At 37.0% G+C, this 25,277-nt stretch overlaps 2 pseudogenes; both read right to left on the bottom strand.

Annotated features, from left to right (window-relative positions):
• Positions 1-836, bottom strand: LOC137728272 (uncharacterized; annotated as a pseudogene).
• Positions 837-7,027: 6,191 nt separating this feature from the next.
• Positions 7,028-24,035, bottom strand: LOC148693640 (uncharacterized; annotated as a pseudogene).
• Between the last annotated feature and the right edge of the window lie 1,242 nt (positions 24,036-25,277).

A 25,277-nucleotide genomic window follows, 5' to 3' on the forward strand; every position in this document is an offset into this window, starting at 1 on the left:
TTTAAAATCTAAATCTAGTAGTTTAGGATGTTGAGAAATGAGACTTTTGTTTTGATCAACTGCCTGTACAGGCTTTCAAGTCGTTCTTCGTGATCTTGAATGCACGACTCCAGATTGTCAAGCTGGTTTTGGGGATTAGATTTTGCTTGTCTTGAATGCAGCATCTGCTTCAGCAAATTCATTTATTTATGTTTCTTCGTCACTAGCTACTTTTTTTTGGTGCATCATCTTGGAGACCAATGACCAGCTGCTTGGCCTTGACTTTGGCCCGGAGATGAAGGACAGTACTGATTCAAGCACAATGGCGGTGACTGCTTCAACATCTCTCAACTTGCTAACAATGACAATAGCCTCTTGGTCCTTGTTGAGGGCAGAGTAGGTGGATCGGTTTTCGATGCCCTTCAGATTCTTCAAAGCCTTTTGTATTGCCTCTTTCACAATCTTCCTGGAGCTTAGAGATTTGTTAGCCTCACTTGTGAGCGCTCCTGATTCACCCCCTCATGTTCTTCGTAAGATTGATTGAAGATCCAATATGCATTCCTTGGTTTGCAAGACGACATCCTTGGCAGTGGCACAAGCATCCAACAGTCTGATAGAGCCATCTAATAGCTCGTTAGTCCATTTCTCGTTCTGCTCTTGGGCCAAGGCTTGCTGAGTGAGGGCAACTGAAGCAACCAATCAACACAATCTTGTAAACCATTTAGCTTGCGGCTAATTGATGATGAAGATGTGGAGGTGGCCTCGGAAGACCTCAATCTGCACAAAAGTACATCAACTTCTTGAGCGATCAGGTGTGGCCTTGAGGGGAAGCTGTTAGAGCGAGTGTGGAAAGCCATTTCTTCTTTGTGATTTGAGAAATTGAGAGAAAATAGGAGAGAAGATTTTGTAGTTATGTATTATTGTGATTGATGAGTTTTTTGCATATGCGTATGCTTAATATAGTGTCGGTTGAGGAAGGGGACATGGAATCTCATCCACTACAATCACTAGCCAAAAGGATAACATGATTTCGATTGGATCTATATGTTTCCCTAGGAATGTCTATGCCATGTCTCTTCCTACTCCAGCATTCCAACTCAAGAAGTGATATATTTAGCATGTATTATCTTAGAGTAGCAATATTATAATTTAATTAACCATTCATTCATTGATATCTAACACATAGAAAGTTCCAGCCATCCTTCCTATATGCTTGATCATTTAAATAAAAAATCATTTATGATGATCTATGTGATTAGTTAGTTCATCTTATTTTGCACGTCCCTGACATGATTGTTGCGCACGGAGCAGACAAGATCTGCAATCTGTATTAAATTGTGACTGCGATGTAGAAAACTGGTAAGTGCCGGATTAGTTAGGCGATGTCCATGCAGTGTTTCCCCATCACTGGTTTCTCAGCTCATATAAAATCACTTATCATTTAAGCTTTCGGATGATGCTCCATAATATTTATATTTAGGTTGACACCTTTTCCTCACACAAGAAAAAGCAAACACCTATTATTTTTCTCTTCTGTTTCATGCAATAGCAATAATGGGATGACATGTTTGAACTTTCACAATAAAGTAAGTTTAAACCTTTGAGTTAACTGCCATTGTTGAACTATGTTTCCATGAACAAGGCAGAGATGAAACCATCTGTGAATGTTTCCTAAGTTTACAAGGAGTAACTATAATCTGTGGTTATAGTCCTTTAGGTTTGACTGTGCTTGTGGTGAATCATACATGAGTTTTTCACCATCACGTTGACATGCTAAGAAGAGTAATTAAAAAAAAGAAAAAATTCAAACATGCCAACATTTTTCTTTAGACAAATATAAACAGGCTGACCATGAGCACATAGTTGCATTTCGCCCATAAGAACATCTACAATCGCACTATTTTTTTCAAGTTAAAATTTACGTAAAAAGTCTAGAAAACTATTTTAAAATATGAGAAATCTGTACATGCATGGAGGATAATGAAACTTGATAGTAATGCAACTAACCAAAATCCTCCATGAGACTGGTGTCAAAGAAGGTGAACACAACTAGTGAGGAATCACTTTCAATCCATAATGAATGCATATCTATATCCCAAGCTAAAGATACAACATGAATAACATCGTGTAATTCGGCATCCAAAGAAGAGGACAAACATATTGAACCTGAAAAATAACCCAGAGAATGGCTCATAAAATCCCGAAAGATACCACCAAATGCAGCCAATTAGGGGAACCTCTTGCATCACCGTTAATATTTACTTTGATCCAAGAATGAGAGGGAAGGCGGCACAATGCCTCAATAATTTTGAAGCCTTAGCAGAATGTCTATGAACAACAAAATTGATCGTCCACAAAATTCTTCATAAAGCCAGATTAAAGAGAATCATTTTCAAGGAGTTGGAATTTAATAGATCGTACAACAAAATTGATGGAAGCGACCTCCTTTTGAAAACGAAGAGTGTCGCAAGCATGCTTAATAGAATAAAAACCAAATCCAACCACAGTCCAACAAAGTAGCTTTACTTCGGCACCAACTTTTTTGTAAAGGAGAAAAAGCTAAAAATATCTTGAAAAATATATTGAACTCTAATTAAGTCCAAAACAGTAGATCAAATTTGACATGCAAAAGAGTACACAAAGAAAATATGCAAACCAGTTTTCATACGTTCACAACAAAGAGAGTACATAGACATTACAGAAAAACCTATTCACCACTTGAGATTATCAGTTAAGATCTTACCATTAAATACTTCCACAGTATAACATAATTACAAGGACGAAATCAAGAGTGCCAAACCCATCAATCCCATTGAACTGCTGGTTGTTTACTACACTTAATATCATAAGTCAAAGATAAAGAAATATCACAATTAGAAGCAGACATCCAAACCAGTTAATTGGTCATCAATCCTAGACACTGAAGGAAGTCCAGTAGAAGAAATATCATTCCAAATGGGGGCTAGCCATGAATGTAGAATAGGTGGGGAGTCCAACAACCATCTACAATATAGTAAAGAATTTAGCTCGAAAAGTCTTGCACATCAACAATTGGAAAATCTATATCACACCCCAGCCCATGAATAAGGACTATTTACGAATTAGGGTGTGAGCCATATCTAAGCTATATAAATAAATTCTATAACCAAGACATGGTTGGAAAAAATGAAAATTAATATTATTGTAACTAAAACAAAGTACACCAGACAACACTAGTTAATAACTTTTACATAATAAATGCTTGAATTCACCATATAAAAATTATCGAATACACAACGGAATTACATTAGGGCACAAATTACTTCACAAGTGAAAGTACTAACAAAATAATAATTGAAATGAGTAATTCTTGCAAATGCATAAAATTAATATATGCAAATGAGATGGATGAATGTACTCACTCCCCTTTAATCTCGCTAACACATACCTGAGACTCCCAAGCCTGCACATCTCATACCATGCTTAAACCACTTGGCTCTGAATACCTTAGAATGTAAGTCAACTCCCGTTCATCCCTTAAGCCTAATTTTCATACTTTAATTCATAATTTCCACTTTATATATAGGTACTTTCCCCAACGTCCAATTGTATACTCAAGTCCTTTCCCCTACGCCTAACAAATACATGTTTCAAGATTGAATAAATACTCAACTCAACACTACTGAAAACTTGAACACAACACTATTTTTCTTGCTTTGTGATGCTTATGCATATGTAATGTAACATAGATATCAATAACCACATTTTATCTAATTTTTTTGTTGTTTTTTGTTGTTTTTTTTTATAAAACCTCGACAGTATGAGGGGAATTTTATTGATATTGAAAAAGAAGTTACACCTAGTAGGGGGACATAAACCTATCCCCTCATAATATAAGAAAAATGGATAAAACTACATCAAAAAGAAAACCGAGGGGGGGGGGGGACATAAACCTTACCCTTCTAGAAACACAAATAATTAAAATACAAGGAAAAAAGGGGGGACATGAAACCTATCCCCTCTAAAACCAAACCTAAAAGACTAAACCTACAAAACAAATTAAGCAACATCACAAGGTTAAGAAAAAAAAAAAACCAAGAAAGTGAGTCAAACATGTATGTCGATATGCAAATTAATTTGTGAAGCAGTAGCCAGGAAAGCCAGCATAGTCTAAAAACAAAGCAGCACGAGCCGTAAACGGAGAAGAATCATGCCATATTAAAGTTGGTGAAGACAAACCCATGTTAGCAAAATTGTCAGCAACAACATTTCCTTTGTGATATATGTGAGAGGCATAGAAAGTCATCTTCCAAATGCGGTCTAAACAAATAGACCATTGCGTACAAAGAGGCCAAGGAGGATCAAAATCAGTCGATTGGAGAGCAGAATGACACTAGAAGAGTCACTTTTCAACTAAAGGCAATGCCAACCCCGCTGATATGTAAACTCTACAACCATCTGTACTATGTTTAATCCAAGGAAATCAAGGAAAAGACCAAAGCACATGAAGAATAGTTGGCGCCTTGCAAGAGATAGGTTGGATCCCCAAAGAAGAAATGATATGAGTGTCAAAACCTTGGGAATAACTAGGAATAAATTTCCCACCATGAAGGATCCCATAATTGATGGACAAGCAAAAAATAAACTTATTTCGAGCTTTCCAAATATCCAAAATAGTATAAAGACCTGCAAAATCCATTATTGGAAAAAAGGCTTATGTATGTAGGCATCCCAAAAAGAAACCAGAGAATATGAAAAAAGACAAAGAGGTACCAAGTTGGCATGCTAAGGTATCCGACAACCGAAGAAAAGATGAATAGTAGATTCCTCAGAATTATGACAAAAACAACAAATGGACGCTAAAGAAATACCACGTCGTTGTAGTGCACATTCGGTAGGAAGTTTATCATGAAAAAGTTGTCATGCCAAAATAGACCATTGAGGTGGGATAAAATGTCGCCAAATAACCTTTGCCTAAGCAAAATCACTATGTTTTCATCGAATAAGATGATAACTAGAAGAAAAGGAAAATTTCTCAGTAGATGTAGGCTCTTAGATCAATTTGTCATCATTTTCATTTAATGGCAAAGGTAAACGTAGAATCTACTGCACTACTGAATAAATCTACACAATAATTTGGCAAAGACCAACTTTGAGCTTCAATAACATTTGAAACCCTAGGAAGAACTGTAGGTGCAATGATTGAAGATAATGAACAACAAATAATTGGGCTATTAACCATTTGTCAAACCAAAAGAAAACTGACTTCTCATCACCAATAACCCAATGACTATTATTATTCAAAATAGGCAAAGCACTCTTCAACTTGTGCCACATAGAAGACCATAAAAAGGTATCTTGTTTTTTATAAGGTACAAGAGAAAAACGTTGACGAACGAATGAACCCCACAGAGAAGAGGATTGTAAAACATTCTAGCCAAAACTAATCAAAGGCGTCAAATTCAAAGTAGTCAAATCACGAAGACCAAGGCCACCTTCATGCTTAGGACCACACACCATACTCCAATCAATAGTTACTAGCTTTCGTGAAGCCAAGTCCTCTAATCAAATAAAATTCCGTGCACAAGCAGAAAGATGATTTAAAAGGCAAATAGGCCATTGATAAACTGAGAAGCTATGGAGAAACAAGCTTTGATAAACACATGGCACCAATTGGAGTTGTCTATCCATTAAGAGAAGTTTACCTTTCCAACTTGAAAGACGAGCTTACCACATTTTATCTGATAAGCTTGCAAGCTTCAACTTAAATCAATCTGACCGAGTTTTATCCACCTGTAGTTTTTCTTTGAACTAGTGCATGAGATAAATTAAAATGAGCTTGTAATTCAGGCCTATAAAGTTCATCAGTAAAACCCTCAGTGACATTTCGAAAGACATTAGCATTCCAAAGTTTTAGAATAAGTTTTAACAACTTAAGCTTCTGTTGAAGAATAAATATAGGACACCTATAAACTTGAATAGACTGCCGTGAATTTGTAATCAAAATAATAAAATAAGGATGGTCTAACCACATGTGATGAAAGTGAAAGGAGTTGGACCTTGAGCTGCAAACTTCAGAAAAGAAACTAAAAAAGGATTATGGTCCGAAGAATGACGAACCAAAGTAGAGCAATTGGTGATAAGCCAAGCATACAGCCATGCAAGAGAACAAAATCACCGATCTAATAACATTTCAAAATGAGATGATATGCCACGCTCATTAGTCCAAGTGAAAGGAGATTCCTTAACATCGGAACCAAACAACACTTATCCACCAGAGCTTGAAACTTCTCACATGCTATTCAATGAGGTAGAATACCCCCCGTTTTCTCATGCATGCCAAGAACTGCATTAAAATCACCCAAAATAAGTAAAGGACCAGAAAAGCCAGCACAAATTTGAGAAATAGAAAGCCATAGTTGTCCACGTTCCACCGCTGTAGTAGCACCTTAAACAAAAGTAATACAATGTCAGTGCCAGCTACCAAAAGTTGATAGTAAATGTTGACTTGAAAAAGATAATACCGTAGGGGATAGAACATTAGTTGTGTGAAAAACCCAAATATTAGGTAATCTCTGGCGTTTTTCATTTACCCCACAAAACGCATATGAATAGATTTCCAAAAAAGAGGGACGAATTTTCATTGTAGAAGTTTGGAGAAAGTTTTCTGAGAAGGCTCTGTAAAGCACGTTGAGTGGGGCAATCTGCTAAGCCCCGAATATTCCAATAAATGGTAGGAGCCATAGGCAACCCTAGCACGAGTTTGAATAGTCTCACACTTGTGCGTATGATAACCAAATTCCTGTTATTTTTTTTCGTAAGTTTCCTTTGAATGTAATTAACTGTTCATTATTGGTTGTCTTCCCTGCGACAAACAATTGAAATCTTGACGACCTTCACATATCTGATATGATTTGCACATATCCATGTGTACTCGTTCATAAATCCTTGTGAAATCACATTTATTTGATTCTTTTGCAACTTGTGATTGGACAAAAAGGAAGTTATTTTCTCAATTAATTTCTAATATGGTACCGTGGATATTATTATAATTTGAACATTTGTAACACTACGGTAGAAACAAAAGTAAATGAGTTTTCAAAGGTATTTGCTGCATTCCTCGCAAGCTGCTTGGTTGTGATTTTTGCCCACAGATGAAGGACAAAAGTGATTCAAATACTGTGACTGTGACTGTTTCAACATCTCTCAACTTGCTAACGATGGCTATCGTTTCTTGGTGGTTGTTGAGGGAGATGGGTTGGTTTTCGATTCCCTTGAGATTTGACATAGCCTTGTTGATTGTCCTTTTTACCGTCGTCCTGGATGTTAAGTACTTGACTTGCTTGTGAGTGCTCCAGATTCAACTCCCCATCTTCTTATGATTGATTGAACATCCTGAACACATTCCTTGGTTTGCGAAAGGGCATCCTTTGCACTTCCACAAACATCCAAGGGCTGAGAGAGCCGCCTAATACCTCAGTAAAGCATTTCTCATTCTGAGCTTGTGCCAAGGCCTGTTGAGTGAGGGGCAACTGATACTGAAGCAACCTCTCAACAGAATCATGCAAGTCTTGGAGACCACTTAAATTTTGGCTGATTGATGTTGATGATGTGGAAGTGGCCTGGGGAGACCTCAATCTACACAAATGCTCGTCAATTTCTTGAACAATTGGGTGTGGCCTAGAGGGGAAGTTGTTAGAACGAGTGGGAAAGCCATTTCTTCGCGTTTTGGTTGACGTACAATTCAAACTTTGATGTGTTCCCTTCCATCTGCATCTGGTTAATATGTAGTGTTGGTTGAGGGAAAGGGGACATGGAATCTCATCCACCTCAATCTCCAGTGAGAGATAACGCGATTTCGATCTGGATCTATACGTTCCCTATGTAATGCTTTTGCAATGTCTCTTGTCCGACCAGCATACCAACTCATTTTTGCATATAAAGTTTCATAGTACGCTTTCTCGGATTTCTGAAAATAAATTACGTGATTGCACGAGTGGGATCGACCCTTTGTCCAACAATATTCATCGAGAGGCGAGAAACCATCTTAGCCAACCTTCTTATATGCTTAAGAGCAGTTCTAGCCCAAGGAAAATGGACCGGGACTCTGTCCATCACCTCCAGCCCGCAAAACAGGCTGGCACCCAGCCCGCAAAACAGGCTGGCACCCAGCCCAAGCCAGGCAGCAGCTCAGCCTATTTCAGACAGACCCAGAAGCTGGTCCATTTCCCTGGCGCGTGCACAACACGCGCGAGTCTTAGCGAGTAGCCGACAGGCTTTGCAGGCGGTGGGGCCCGTGTGCAGGGCAACTTGCATTCATCCGGCTGAGGGCTACGTGGCCCTCCTCAGAGTCGTTGGATTTCCAATGGCTAGTTTTTGTAGGCCGTTGGATTTCCAACGGTAAAAAAAATTTAAATTTAAATTTTAAATTGGACCGTCCGATCACAGATCAACGGTCCACGTTTTTTTCACCAAAAATTAAAAAAAAAAAAAAAAGGCCCAACGGTCAGAAATTTGACCGTTGGCCACGTGGCAGCGTGTTGGCTGTTGGATTTGATTATTTTTCAAATCCAACGGTCCAGATTAATTACAACATTAAAATTTATTAAAAATTAATTAAAAATTGTCAAAAAAATTTTAAAAAATACAGAAAAATTTTAAAAAATTAATTTTTTTTTCTATAAATACCTAACCCTCATCTTCCACCTTACACCACATTTCAATATTTTCTACACTTTCTACACTTTCTACATTTGAATATTTGTACACTTTGAGAGAAAAAAATGACTTCGTGGAAGCTCAGTGAAGATGTTACGTTGTGTGAATGTTGGGCTCGCACTACTCATGACCCGATTACGGGTAATGAGATGGATAAGCGAGAAATGTGGAGTAAAATTACGAAATCGTTTTGCGATGTACATGGAAAAGATGCCAGATCTAGTCAAGGTCTTCAAGGTCGTTGGAAAAAACTCAACGCATCCTTTATTTGTTGGAAAAACGCCCTCTCTCATGCTTCTGGTAATCTGCGTAGTGGGACAAGTTTAGCGGATGAGGTAACAATATTTTTATTTATTTATATGCATTCCACCCACATCAATATTTTAATTTATTTAATTTCTTATGTAATTTTTATGTAATATGCATTCCACGCCCATCAATATTTTATGTAATTTCTATGTAATTTCTTATGTAATTTATATGCATTCCATGTCCATCAATATTTTAATTTATTTATTTGTGTTACACCCGTATTTTTTAATACTATCTTATCCCACATTATTATAGACACTACAAGCACAAGCATTCTACAATGCAAAGAACCATAACAAATCATTCAACAAATGGGAATGTTGGCAAATTGTCAAAGATTACCCTAGATACAAAATTGTGGCAACCGGTCCAGAAGTTGTCATGCACGGTATGGGTCTACACAGTTCGCCAGAAGTAGACACAGCCGAACAAAAAGCCAACACATTTGAAGACACGGAAGGGACGCTTAAACAAGTGCCAGAGACCCAACCCACTCGTCAGTCCCTCAGGCCTCAAGGTAAAAAGGCATCAAAGAAAAAAGGTAGTTCTTCCAAAAATGACTACACTAAATATATGGAGGAACTTACTCGTCAAGGTGAAATGAACATGGCATGGGAAAAGGCTAGAGATGAGGAAAAAACTACTGCTATAGCATCAATTATTGCAGACACTGAGGCTCGTGATGCGGCGGCTGAGAGACAAAGAGAAATAGTTAATCGAGAGAACGAGATGATTAGAGAAGCACTTCATCGAGAGAATGAGATGCTTAGAGAAGAAAGGATGGCTCAAATAGATCGTGACACTATGAACAAGTCTCTAGTAGGACTGTCTCCGAATTCAAAATATTTTTGGACATCAGAAAAAAGAGATGTCGTGCAAAGGAGGCGTGCAAGAGATGCCGAAACAAGTCAAGGGGGTTCCAGCTACAGAAATCCTAACAACCAAGATCCTAGCACCACATATCCTAACTCCACAGACTTTGTTTAATTTCTTATTTATTTTTAGAACTTTATTTAATTTCTTATGTAATTTCTTATTTACTTTTAGAACTTTATTTAATTTCTTATGTAATTTCTTATTTATTTTTAGAACTTTATTTAATTTCTTATGTAATTTCTTATTTACTTTTAGAACTTTATTTAATTTCTTATGTAATTTCTTATTTACTTTTAGAACTTTATTTAATTTCTTATGTAATTTCTTATTTATTTTTAGAACTTTATTTAATTTCTTATGTAATTACTTTATTTAAATATTTGAATAAGATTACATAAACTCACCAAATAAACATTTAAAAAAAAAACACCAAATAAAATTACATAACCTCACCATTTAAACTTAAAAAAAAAACAAACACACTAAATAAGATTACTTAAAAAACAATACACTTTATTCTTCAACCACAAGCCTTATTTTAATTATCTTCGCCTTCGTGCAATCTCCACTGATGGTCAATCAAGTCATTCTGGCGGGCTATGTGCTAGTATGGCTCTTGCAATGAAGTGTATCGTTGAACGATCAATTCATTGTAACGTCCATCCCGTTTCAACGGCTCGTGTTGCACGGGATCTTCGGTCCGGTCATGAGGATAGTAGATTTGTGTTCTTGAGTTGTTCATCGGATCCGGCTCGTATTCATCGACGGCATCATAATCATACTCGTCTTCAACAATCATGTTGTGCAGAATAATACACGTCATCATGATGGATCGAAGAGCCTCGACATCAAACATTCTAGCTGCAGCCCTGACAATAGCCCAACGAGCTTGCAGGATACCAAAACAACGCTTGACATCCTTCCTACACCCTTCTTGACACTTTGCGAAGTGTTTCTCTTTTTCACTCTGCGGGTGTGGCACTGTTTTGACAAATGTTGACCACCTTGGGTAAATACCATCTGCAAGGTAGTATGGTCCCTCGTATTTATTACCATTAACCCAATATGTGCATCTCGGCCCACCCCCTTGTAGCAGTTCGTCAAACACTGGAGATTGGGCAAGGACATTTAGGTCATTCTGAGCTCCTGGAACACCAAAAAAAGCATGCCAAATCCATGTATCAAAAGAAGCCATCGCTTCCAGAATGATGCTTTTGGCTCATTTTCTGTCGCCATAAGCTCCTTGCCACGCACTTGGACAGTTTTTCCATGTCCAGTGCATGCAGTCGATGCTTCCAATCATGCCAAGGAAGCCTCACATCTCACCCTTCCTCAGAAGCCTTCGCATGTCCCTTGTCGTGGGTTGCTGAAGGTACTCATTGGTGTAGAGGGCTTCAATTGCAGAGCAAAACCGCATCAGGGACTCCAGAACTGTTGTTTTTCCCATCCTTGGGATCTCATCCACTTGATCTGCAGATGCTCCATATGCAAGCATTCGCAAGGCAGCCGCAACTTTTTGCTCAGGAAGAAGACCTAGAACATGAAAAACATCCTCTTTTTGCACAAAATATGGATCATGGTTGCAAACATCACTCATGATTTTAGCGAACAAACTTCGTTGCATTCTAAAACGACGTATAAAAACATGATCAGGGAAAACGCTGTTGGGAATAAAATAATATTCCAAGAGATCTTTATCTCGTCTTTCCCTTCTTCTATCGATGTTTGCCGCACGTCTGGGTTTGGCTATCTGACCCATAGCTTCCATGATACGGCAGGAATGTGAGGCCCTCCGTCTTCTATGGTGATCATCCTCATCCTCCTCCATTGCGAAGGCCTCATCTCCACCTCCACCTTGGTCAAGATTGACCAATTCTTCCTGTTGTGCCAACAACCTTTTCTACTGCTCTTGCAACTGTTTATACGCTCTCTTTGAAGAAGACATGGTAAGAACTCAAGATTTGAAAACGATAAAGAAGAATTCTGAGCTAAAAAAAAGGATTGAGTTTAATGTGAGGATGGATGTAGGGATGTAGGGTTTATATGGACAAAAAAAAGAAGATGAGGTTCTGGACAATGCTACGTGGCACTACGTGATTGGTTGAAAATCTTATCGAAATCTTGGCTAAATTATTGTAAATAGGAAGTGACATGTGGCGTGTCGGGATTGGTTGAAAATCTTAGCAGAAATCTATTAAAAAAATAGTACGTTTGGATAATGACACGTGGCGTGACGAGATTGGTTAAAAATCTTATCGAAATCTTGCCTAAATTATTGTAAACAGGAAGTGACACGTGGGTTGTCGGGATTGGTTGAAAATCTTAGCGGAAATCTATTCAAAAAATAGTACGTTCGGATAATGACACGTGGCGTGACGAGATTGGTTAAAAATCCTATCAGAAATTAAAACTATTTTTTTTATTATTTTATAAAAAATTTATTTAATATTTTAAATGGACTCGGTGCCAGCGCATTTTATAGGGGTGGAGATCGTTTGTGCCAGCGCATTTTTTGATTGGGTGCCAGCACATTTTTTTTGGGGTGGAGATGCTTTGGCCTATTACTGCTGTTCATTGGGTCTATTACTGTTTAATTAAGTGGATAAATGGGCTGGGTGCTTGCGCAAAGTCTTTAGGGGTGGAGTTGCTCTAAAAGCCTCATCTAAATTATGCTAATGAAACCTTTAGTCCACTTTGTTAGTGTTAGGGCTATTCACTAATTATCCACATCAATCTTTTTATTAAAATGTGATAAATGTCTTCCCTTATTTATAGGTTTATCTTTTACTGAATTTAGAATTAAATATTATTTCTCCTTTTTCTTGCTCCTAATTTGTACATCAATTTTTTCTTTTATCTCCATCATAGGTTAATTATGTTAACTAATTTATGTGTTGTACCACAAACCACTTTTTATAGAATTCAATAAATGCTATAAAAAGTGTGTTAAAGAAATCAACCCCATCTAATTGAAAGACCTACACAAATCTAGAATAAAAAATTCTAGAACATTCACTAGAGTTGGTTAGTTAGATTATCCAAGTGAAAGTAGTCCATTGTAGAAAGGACTAGAAGGTTGTTTCTTAAATTGGTGGAAGAGTCTAGAAGAATGGTGAGGTTTCCACCAACATGCAAGATTAGTGTAGATAATTCTAACTTAGGAAGTAAGTGGAATTATCTAGATATCTCTAGCATAATGTTTCCATGCTTCTCCAAGGTTTCATCCATGCCTATAAAAGGAGAAGGCATCCACAATATATGTATCAACCAATGTAACCAACAAGAAAGAAAGAGGTAATCAAGCAAGTAGACAACCAAGTGAGAGTGAGAAGTGAGTAGTCTTGTGAAGAGTGTGAGTGGTATAGAGTGTGTGTCTAGAAAGAGTGTCATAGCTTCTAAAGAGTGTCCTTGAGAGTTTGTGTGTTGTAATATTTTGTGTGTGTAATACAAGTAATTTGTTTACTTGTTTTGTCTCTCCAACACTTGTGTTAGAGTTATATACTCTAATTTTTCCTCAACAGAGTGTTCTATAGCATTTTCTCTAGTGCTATGGTGGACCGTGCTATAGAAAGTTTTACACTTTCAACACTTTTTCGATTGATATAAAGAAATTGCTATGAAATGTTTTCTATAGCATTTTCCAAATGTTATAAGGTAATCTATAGAATTTTTCAAATGCTATAATCACTCTTCGTAGCATTTAAATATACTATGAAAAAATTGTCATAGCAACTTCAAAATGTTACAGTAGACTTTTTTTATGGCATTTTCAAACATTTCATAGCATTTGGTAGCATATAGGAAACATCTATTACATTTATGATATCGTTGTACAATCTATCACTTCGGAAACACTAACTGAACTAAGAATTTTTTTTATTACAAATCACCAATGTCATATCATCATTCAATCATTTAAAATCATATGATATCTTTACCCAAAGAGAATTGAACTAAACGAATACAACCATATACTCAAATTTTCATATCTGCCGTTTTAATTAACCATTGCATCTCGCGCTTATTGTAATATGAATCAACATAAACAGACATGTTACGCTGAACGAAAGCTTAATTAAAAGGGAAACAACCAGAGCAAAATTCCAAGAAGTATTTACAACAAGAAGCAGAGATTGAAAATAGATATGCTACTAGGTCGCTCAACAAAAAAAATAAAATAAATCCCAACTACATAAAATCCTGGCACATTATGACTTACCAGAGATTGAAAATAGATATGCCAACATATGTACGGATTAGAAAAACAATTTGGACAAAAAGAGGAATAACAAGTCGGAACCCAAAATACAGCCTACACTCTTACATTTCAAATGTCATTTTGACAGAAGCTACAACCTGCAAATTTACAGATAAATAAATAAGAGAAATTATTTGGACTCATATAACCTCTTTCTACACCCAACTTAAACTTTAAATGTGAATTTTTTTCTTCCTTATTGCATAATTACCATCAAGTACAAATATAATTAACAATAAAACTAATATTTATCAATAAACCCATCCCAAAAATTAAACCCTACCATCATACAATGTTTATCCTACCTTCATTCCGACTGAAACCCTAAGAGCTCTCATAGAGAAAAACAAGTTTTTTTTTTAGAATGGAGAAGATGGGTTTTTGGGTTTCAATTCACGGCTATCAACGCTAGAAGTTGAGAAGATTGGTTTTTGAGTTTCGCATCGTATATGGTGGCGAAACCTCCCCTGCCAATTTTGTTTCCTCGAAGGTTTAGGCAAATCTTATAATTCCATGTCTCTCTCATCCTTTCATGAAGTTTGGTTTCCCCTGCCAATTTGGTTTCCTTAAAGGTTAGGCATATACTACCTGCCTCATCTCTTTCCTGCATTTTTGGCAAATATTATAATTCTACGTTTCTCTCATCATTCCATGCAGTTTTGGCAAATATTATTTTCTGCTTCCTGTTTTCTCCTTTTTACTAGGTATATATGGAGAAGTATACAGAGAAGTAGCAATGGCATTGAGTTGATGAGGATGGAGGCTGAAGGATTTTCACCCTTTTAACCTAATGTTCTTTCAAATTCGACCAAAAACAAACTCTAAAAACTCTAATATTCTTTCTGGATATACTTTTAATTACTTTGAAGTTTGTTGTAACTTTTTGGCCATTGTTGTGCATCTAATCTTCTCAACAAACACAATAGTTCCTCAAATTCAAGCCATACAATCTGAAGGGGAAACTAAAAATGAAATTATTATTAGTATATGGAAGATTCATAAACAAGTAGAAACTTCACCAAATTATTCAATTTGAGATTTTATTTTCTAAATGGGTGTCAAGATAAATTTACATTTTGAATTGGGTTTGTGAGGTTAGTTTAGGTAGTAAATTTGGGTTTAAAGAGATATTAAGTATTGAGAGCTGCTAAACCCAACCCATTGTCTTATTTCTCCACCCACATTATATTTATACCCACTATAAAAAGTTAAAAAATTAAAATGTTATTTTCCCACCCACTATTATTCCTAAAATAACCCTATATATAATTAGAGATAAATTTCTCTTAAAAAAAAAAAAAAGAATATAAACAAACCTTCTAAAAACCGGAAAAAAGAAAAGAAAAAAAAACCATGTTTCCTTTCCATATTCCAATTTGAGTGTCCTTTTTGAGATGCATAGCAATTCGCATTGTCATTGACGTATAGTATTTTCTAGCTACTCAGCATCAATTAATTTATCTGTCCGCTATTTTCAACTTTAACCGTGTGGATGTTGTATGCTTCTAATAGATGTGGACATGGATGCTGTCAATGAAAGAATAGCTGCATTGAAGCCTGCTGGTGGGGTAAGTAAGAAATCCAAAAGGGTGTTCAAGGTGGGCAAAGAAGGCTCCACGGCAAGTGAGGAAAGGTGAAGAGGCGTCATATTTAACTCTTTGATAGAAGAACAGAATGCCCAATTGTAGCCCAATACGATAACATTATCCTTAAGGCTGTCTTGTATTCGGTTTTCCTATTATAGATATTTGAGAGTTATCTTCCGAAAATTGTAAGCGAGTACATCATATATTAACTTTGGATTCAAGCAGCATTTATGGATGATCTTCTGTTGAAATTACCCTTCTTCTCTAGGAATCCAAACTGTTAATGCCATTTTCTTCTGATGTCATTCGACGAACCGGTATGCTGTAAGTGATTTGTGCAAACTTTGTCATGCCAAGGTGATATTCCCTGTTTGTTCTTGTTCTTCTTGTCTTCAACATGGGCAATTGGATCTAAAAGAAGAGCACGAATTCTAAAGCAAAACAAGACAAAAAAAAAAATACAGAAAATCATCGAAACGCGGGAGTTTACTGGAAAAAAAAAATACTATGAATACAATCTGGAATTGTCCGACGGATAAGCACGGAGGCGTTGCTTACTAGCTTCAATTTTTGTCAAGCTCCACGATCTCTCTAGTTATAATAGTAGACCCTACAATGAGTTTGAACTGTTGTATACGATCAATGTAGGGAGTAGCCCATTCTAAACTCCATGGTTCACAATATCTTTCCCAATTTATCACTATAGGAGGAATTGGATGACCTGATTTCAAGAACACCTGCATAAAAGTACAACTTAATTAAATTACACTACAAGAAATTTATAACTTAAGTAAATGCATTCAATCCTTATAAGATCACCTGCAAAAATTTCCAACAATAAATCCTTATATACATACCTACACAAAATGATGATTGGTGAATCCAATGGTGATCTCCTTACGTGTTGCTAGTGGTATAGGTTATGTTCTAAGAGGTAAAAATGTAAGACATTGTACATCCGATAGGTGGATAAGAACCACACCATAACATGATGCAATAATATGGCCCATGTCAGTCATAGTCATCCACCGATCAATGTTTGCATGAGTTTCAAAATATCTCAATGCATGCTTCAACTTATGGACCCTATTTTTAGACCCATATAGCTTGGAGTAGCAACTTGAGTAAGTCTCTAACTCTTGTAATAAATCTTTTCGCACTTGTACCCATCCATCCTTATTATAACCCAATAATGATGCAATTGCTCTGAAACTGCAATGTTCATCAGCTGCCACATATTTTACAAGAATAATGTATGGCCTCAATGCTACTAGAAATGCATTAATTAACTCAATTGGCTTAACTGAAGAAGTGCGATGCACCTTCTCCTTTGGTTACCTCTTTTGTTTTGAACTCATTTCAGGATAAAGATCACCAAGTGAATAACTTCCTTGCTTTGATTCCACAATCTCAAACAATGACGGATCACGACGAGTAGATTTATCCACCTTTTTCCTTGGCCTACCTCTAGTCTTTGTTATCACAGATGGTTTAACAAGTGAAGTAGTGTGTGGTAATACTAACTCCATAAGTTTCCTTTTAAGGACCATTCTTGTAGTTGCATCAGATTCTATCCAACGCCTATGAAACAACTCCATCTTTGCATCATAATCGTACTCTGCTGCATTTCTTATAGGTGTACACTTCATGTCAAGTTTCCTCCAATGCGGATCAATGCTCCCAAGTGGAATAGGTTAACCATCTCTTATGTATCTAACAATCTCATAAGCACATGGTAATCCATGAGTGTCTCGTAAAACACAACCACATGCCTCGGAGTCAATACCGTTCATTTGGACAGACAACTCGTACTCTTTTAGGACTATATATAGTGCACTAATTGAGACAAAGCCACGAAGTTCCATGAAATCTGAATGTCTAAAATCATGATGCACCACTATCAAACTTTTCTCAAAAGAAGCCTTGATTTCAATGTGCTGCAACCCAAGCAGAGCATGTATACTTTCCCATGATGTCTCAAATGTTCCTTGGCTAATTCCAAGATATCTTTTTAATTTGGCATGTGAAGACTCGGCCCTGTTAAAGTAACAAGGGTTTAGCAATCTCAATAGAAAATGAAAATGAAAATAAAGTAACAAGTGATAAATGCTTACCTATTTGAGGTTGTATTCCCAAAGTGCATAAATTTATCGATCCATGTTGCAACAAACCTCTCTTTATATGGATTCAACCAATTATCTATAACATATTGAAGCATCTCTTGATACATACTGAACTCATTGCATAGTTGTCATGTTTGCCTTATGAAGTCGGCTTCAATAGAAGATGCAACCATTGTAATCCATTTCTCCAAAACTCTATCGCAATCTTCCTTGGACTTATATAATTTTTTAAACTTGGCTAGCACATTCGTATTGATGTGTCATCTACATAATAAATGCTTACTTGTACCAAATATAAGTTCAATGGCCCTCATCAAAGCCATTTCTCTATCTATCACAATAACATCAGGCATAACAATACCATCCATAAGTCCTTGCAATATACTCAAGGCCCAAACATAATTATCTTCTTGTTCCACAGAAAGATGAACAAAACCAATAGAAAATGTCATATCAATTGACGTAACTCCACCAATTTCTAACAATGGCATATGATACCTATTGGTCTTGTACGTACAATCCATAATCAAAATATTTGGAAATGCATGTAACAATTCCAAACAAGTCGGGTGTGTCCAAAACAAGTCCAAAATAGTATTAGTCTTTGGGCAACTCCTATGCCACTCAGTGTACATATGCTCAAATAGCTTACTCATCATTTGTTGCATTTGGGACTTCCCACCTTTCTCCAAAAGCCTCAAACGTTAACGTGCATTATGAATTGTCCTCAGTGTAGATACGTTTCATTTGTCTCTTTGTTTTAGTGTAGTTAAAATCTTCTTTGGTTGCACCAAACTTTTAGACATATCAGTCAATAACGAAGTCTCTTTAGAAGATAATCTACCAACAAATGAATGACCCTCCAAATGGCATACTGCTGCATGATTATGCACTCCAATAACTACCGTCAATATCCAATCATCATCAGTTGCTAGCTTTTTACCTTTTAATTGAAATGGGCATCCACATTTTTTTTGTTCCAGAATTCCTTCTATCCTCATCCTTTATGTCTTTTTTGTGAATTCGACTTACATATTGTCCACTCCTTTCACAACCCAGTGTAAGTCTAGGGCTCCTGTTATCTTTTCCACCTCGATCAGATCGCAACGTCACAATAACAAAACCATTGACCTTCCCAATTTCTCGAGCCCATTGTATTAATTCTTCTCTACTCTTGAATAACTACGTACCAAAATTGCACATTATGAATAAACATACAAGAGTATAAGTGAATCAATTACGAAGTTAAGCAAATATTACCTTATTTGTGGTAAATTCACTAGTACAGTCCACCATATGCGTAGATGCTGAATTATTACCAGATTCGTCTACCAGCTGCAAACGAATTCCACCATACATAAATAAATGGGCATTAGATCAAGTTAAAAATAGTGCCAATTAACTTAGAAAATAATAAACCCCAAATATGGCAAGAATGCTTTTCCGAGCATGATGTATATATCGACTAAACAGAAGACAACAGTATGCACAACATAAAATGAAAAAATTCAGTCACTAGCACCAGATGAATATATGTTGAATGTAAATTGAGACATGCCTTGTAAAATTTGATGAAGCTACTCCCAATTAACTCAAAAAACAATAAACCCCAGTGATATGTGAATGATGATTTGGAGCTTCCTCCTCCTCCATGCCCTTCTTCTTCTCTCTCCCGTCTCCTCTGTTTCTCACTCTAAAATACCAAAAACGAAATTAACCATAAACCATAACCCCCAATGTTGTTGTGATGAACATTTTTGTCTTTCCGAATGCTAGTTCAAAACAACCTTTATATGAGAGAAAAAAGCGGACACTACATCCCCTTGATTTAGATATACTTCGTGAAGCTTTTCTATTAAGGGAAACAAAATTGCCTTTTGTAAGTCATGATGTAAGTTTTTTTCTTGCCTCTAACGCTGTTTTTTATTAACAAAATAGAAACTAAAAAAACTTTTCAAGAAAAAAAAAATAGAGATAAAAAAGATGTGAAGTCTAAAGATATAATGTCGCTTGCTTCTTGAAATATAATTATTTTAAAATCCGTAAAATCCACGTGATTGTTTCAACGGTCAAAGTTTTATTTAAATATTTTGTTTGTTTGCATGCATTATTGGGTGAATGTGCAACTTATTTCAATTGGTTGTTGTTGAAATGTGAATAAAATTTATCCAAGTTGTGGGATTCTGAAACGCAACCAAATAAGCAGATGGCAGGAACTTCACATCGACGCTATAGAAATTTTTATGTGACTAGTTGTTACTAATATTGTAATCTATATTACATCTTAATACCAAATAATTAATTATCGACACGAAGCTTCAAATCAGCCGTATTTTTGTATCTGATATCTTGAATTATTTTTTCAAAATAAAAATCTTGGATCACAGCGGAAAGTAACACGAAAACATTTGTTTACATGTGCAAACGCATAACGCACCATTATTAATTTATCCTGCATCAAATAGAAGAGAGAGAAGAAAATGTATAAATTTACAAGGGGAAGACGATAAAAGAATCTCCATAGTCGTAAACGCCATCACAAATCTTCGTCGTTGTCATCGTCACCATCACAAAGCTCCATAGTAGACTCTGAATATCGCCATCACAATCTCTCTCTCTCTCTCATATCTTCATAATCGCGCACAGCCGCGCAACCATAATCATGCTAATGCGCATTCACAATCGTACTCTGGTCATATTAGATGAAATCATATGCTTATTCCATTGTTTCATCTGGCTTTGGTTGTAGAAATTCTATTTGCATCTGAAACATTTTCTAAATTAGGGTTTCTAGATTAACTAAAGTTTCATATATATATATATATATGCTCTTGGATTGGTAATTAGGGCTTGGGTTTGATGAATCTCATGTATGCTCGTTCATGTCTTCTATCCCCCTCTCATTCTGTGATTTTTATCTAACATAGTATAATTTTGCTTCTTTTTATTTATTTATTTTTTTTTTGTGTAAATATTCTGATAGAAGTAATTTTGTGACTTGAATGGTTATGCAATTAACCTGGTTTAGTTAACATTAATGCTTAAATATAGGTGTTCGGGCAAAGATTTCTCTGGAAAGGGATCCTCGGACCTCAGCACAGCTCCCCAAGGGATTGGCACTTTGGATGTGTAGTTGGGCTCATGCTTGTTGATGTGCTACAAGAAGAGGACAAAGTTAGTTATGAAATGTGCCTTTGTGGGGCCTTAGGTGTAGACCTTGAGGCTCGCAATCAAAACTAAGTACTAGGCGTGCCACTGCTATCTCAGTATAGCAGATGTATAACAAGAGTGTTTTTAGTCGATTACTTGCGCCCCAAGTTACTCGGACTTCTTGTTATCAAAGCATTGTCATGGATGGGTTAAGTCCACATTAAGTTCTTTTTCTTGCCTTGTGACCAAAGACTTTTAGTTCATAGTCTTGTATGTTCGAATGAAGGGAGTCTAGAGCCCTCTAAGTCATTTACTTGGTTCTTGATTGATTTTAATGAAAGCATATTCATTAAAATGACTAGATCCAAATACAAATGAGACTCATAAAGTAGGAAAACTGATGGAAATAACTTGAATACATACTGGAGAATGCATTAAGTAATAGATCTACAAATTCAGAAAACAAACAAAAAGCTTCAGGCAAGATTTCACCTTGTCTATCAAGGTTGAACTTCTTGCAATCACTTTTCTTTGTGTTAATAGGGGTTTATATGCTAAAAAGGGATGAATGGTAAACAAGACTACACGAGGGAATCAATACTACAACGGTTGAATGTAGCGTAACTTTAAACTAGAGAAAGATATGCTTTCTAAGGAAATCTAGACAAGGAATAGCTTGTCGCTAAAAAAGACTGAATATGGGTTGATTTCAGCTTTTGGATGCAAATCTGGCTTCAGAGCAGAGTTTGTAAGTTTGTTTGTTTGATTGGTTGAGTGTCCTTGTCTTTGGGGCCTCTTCGTCCTTTTATAGGCAAATTAGCCCGATTGTTGTAACTTTGTTCTTGCCTGAAAGCATTTGGAGGGTAGTGAGTCATCAGCATTTTACTTGTAATGCCACTAGAAAATGTTCTTTGGTTGGTAGTATGTTAGTCTCCATCACTTGTCACTTTAGTGGCAAGCACGTGACTTGCATTTTGGCTGAGAATGCCTTAATTTGGTTATGGGCTTGGTGTTGGGCTTCGGGCAAGTCTCCTTTTATTAAGTATTCTTGGGCTTTTCTTCATCTAAGTCCAATGTTCAAATATTAACCCAAACAATAAGCATGGAATGTCGCTGCAAATGCAACTTGAAACTGGACCATAAAGCTTAGACTTTGTACTCACAGTTTTAGGAGTTTCTTTAGTAGTTTGCATTACATGTTAAATGAATAAATGCAACTTGAAACTGAACCATAAAGCTTAGACTTTGTACTTCACAGCTTCCTTCAGCCTTAAGGTTCTTTATGACGCTGAGAAGGCCCTTATCGAGCTCTACAAAGCTCAATTACTGTCAAAGGCTCAATACGAGTCATTTGTTAGTTTCTTTGAGAACCTACGAGCACTAAGGGACCAACATCAAAAAGCGAAGTGGGCATCCAATAGAGTAAAATGCTTTCAAGAGAAACATGTGAAGACCTTAGCCACTCTCTAGCAGTTGGTGGAGGAATGATCATTTATGGAAGATAGGATTGTAGTAGTTGACTCTGAGATTCAAAACTGGAAGAGCAACTTTCTTCTTTGAAGGCTGAAAAGATGACCTTTGCTAGTCACCTCATCAAGAAAGTAGAAGAAATGGAGAAGATTTCTCGAGAAGTGGAGGATTCAAAGGCCTAACTCACTAATAGCAATATGTATCTAGGAGAACCAGGCCGAATTTTCACAATTATGCAAACTTATTATTCCATAATAGTTGCCTTGGCTGAGGATGCAAAGTTGTTAAGCTAGGATCTCTTGTAAACTTTTTTTTATGGAATGAAATGTACTTTCTTGTTCATCTTTACTTATCTCAATTCTTGCTTTTCATTGAAGTTTTACCAATAGTAATTTAACTCCAACCCCTCTCAACTTGCTTAGGCTTCCTCAATAAAACAATCTCTCACATCCTATAAAGTTGGATAATATTTCTTTAACAACTTAACATTAACTGGATGTTTTTGCAAGTTTACCTCCAGATCTGTCAAATAATATCCTTCCTTATCCAGTGCTTAGTGAATAATAAAAGGGCCTCCACAAGTAGAACTCCATTTCCCAAAAAACTCTTCTTCACCTCTGTCCTGGCTACTTAAAGCTTCTTCTTTTTATTCGTTGGCCAAGCTCTCCCTCTCTTGCTTCCCCTTTCTTCCATACACCAACAGTCTTTTGATTAAGGACCTAACTGCAACTACTTGGTCCTTTCTTCTTTGTTTTGACATTATTGGTGTTGGGGAGTTTGGACGATATAGGGTCTACCCCATTCTTCCTATGTAAGGAACAATCCTTGCTCCAAAAACTTTTAGGCCATCACCTTAGTTGGGTAGCTATTCTCATTAGCTCCTAAGCATTGAAGAATCCCAATACTAGGATTATAAAAGTCGGCTTCTGCCATATTAGCTATGGGGAGGAATGGTCATGACTCGGCTTCCACCATCTCCCAAAATCCTGGTCCCATAGCTCATTCCTCGTGGTAAACTGCCACTTGTTGATGTAGGGCGGAAGGCACAAAGAGACTATAATGAATCTAATCTCAGCCTAGCAAAGCTCCATAGGTGGAAATATTATCCACAATGAAGAAGGCTAGCATGATTTGCTTGGAACCCAAGTCAACCTCTAATGGCAGTATCCCATGAGTTTTGGTGATGGCTCTAGAGAAACTGGAAACTATTAGATCCATGGGGATGTGATCCTTCTCACTTCTACACATCTTTTTCATTTGCTTATACGGCAACACATTGACCGTAACTTCTCCATCGATCAAAACCCTCTTGAAGGGCATTCCCTCCAGATGAGCAGTTACATATATAGGCTTGAGATGGTTGGCTAGGGTTAAACTCATGCGACTGAAGACTATTCTGTATGAATATACTCTCTCGAGCACTTTCTTTGTGAGTTCAGGCAAACCTATTCTGCACGACTTCTATTTTCCCACTTCTTCGACACTAACATGTGCCATCATAGGCTCTGTTGCCAAGTAATCACCCTCCATTATGGTAGGTTGATCAGGCTCAGCATAAAACATGGCAGATAAAACATACGTCATGTTTACGTGGAAGTTGCTAGGTTAAGGTAAGTCTTCCTTCTTGCTTCCAATGTGGCCTATGAATTCATCTAACCAGGCATGTGCTTCTTTGGGCAGCATTAGTTCGGGGCAGTGCTTCCTCTTGAGTTATGCCAAAGTTTGGCATTTGTCCTAGAACTTCACAAAGAGTATCAACCAACAATGGTGAGGGTATCCCATTTTCAGGGGAGATAGTTCCAAAACATATTAGCTCTGGCTCCATTTTGGTGTTGGCATCATTACCATATCTTCCTGAGCTCTCTTCAAGATTCTATACTTCCCAGGATGAGGGTTTTGTGGCACATGATCTCCTTCCTTCTCTGTTTTGCTATTAGCCTTTTCTACCTCCTTTTTGGTTCTTCAATGACGTTGGTTTCTTCCCCCATAAGGCATTTTCTCAAACTTCATATTTTTAGAAGTTTCTGAGGCAGCGGGGACTTTTAATGAGTTCATATGGGCTTTGTGCTACCTCTGAACTCTCCTGATCATAGAGGCTCCCATTTCTTTGGCGGGTCTCCCATCATTTCCAACCACGTACCATTTTCGCCCAAGTCGGGCAGGATATTTCTTCATGACTGGATTCACTATCCTCTCTTTTATTCTGACATCTCCACCAACATAACTTGACTGATGTGGCCTCACGTCCAGCCATTTTGGTATTTTGGCTTTTTTGTCTTCCCCTTCTTCAGAGGCTTCATAATTTCTAAATACCTTTGACAAGCCTTTTGGTTGAGAATCTCCTCCCAACCCTTGGAAAACATTTGTGGATATCTTTTTCTCAGCTTCCCGCACGATGTATCTGTGGGCTTTTTGCTCTTTTTTCTCCTATTTTCTGATCAACTCCTGATCCATAATAGCTCTTGATGCTGGGGCTTCCAAATCATATTCACATTGACACTTGCTACACAACACCAACCCTTTAACTATAGCTGCCTTGGGTCTCTTGGGCAATTTGATAGTTCCTTCTGTCGGTCTGTCATTTGGTCGCCTTTTAGCCTTTACTTCCCACGTGGCCTTTCCTTTGCCTTCCTCAGCCCAAGTCAAGTTGATCATGTTAACTGGGGCTTCTGGGAAATGATCTGTGTCATCATATTGGCTTGGGGTCTTGTATCCAATCCCTGAACTGGACACAGTTGGCTATAGAATGATTAAAAGGGTAATGCTGCCACGCAATGCTGCCACGCAATGGTTGGAGAACTTGAAAATGTGATCTCTAGAGGACAC

Source organism: Pyrus communis, chromosome 10 (assembly GCF_041283825.1).
Source record: "Pyrus communis isolate YQ-2024b chromosome 10, ASM4128382v1, whole genome shotgun sequence".
In the NCBI taxonomy this organism is placed as follows: domain Eukaryota; kingdom Viridiplantae; phylum Streptophyta; class Magnoliopsida; order Rosales; family Rosaceae; genus Pyrus; species Pyrus communis.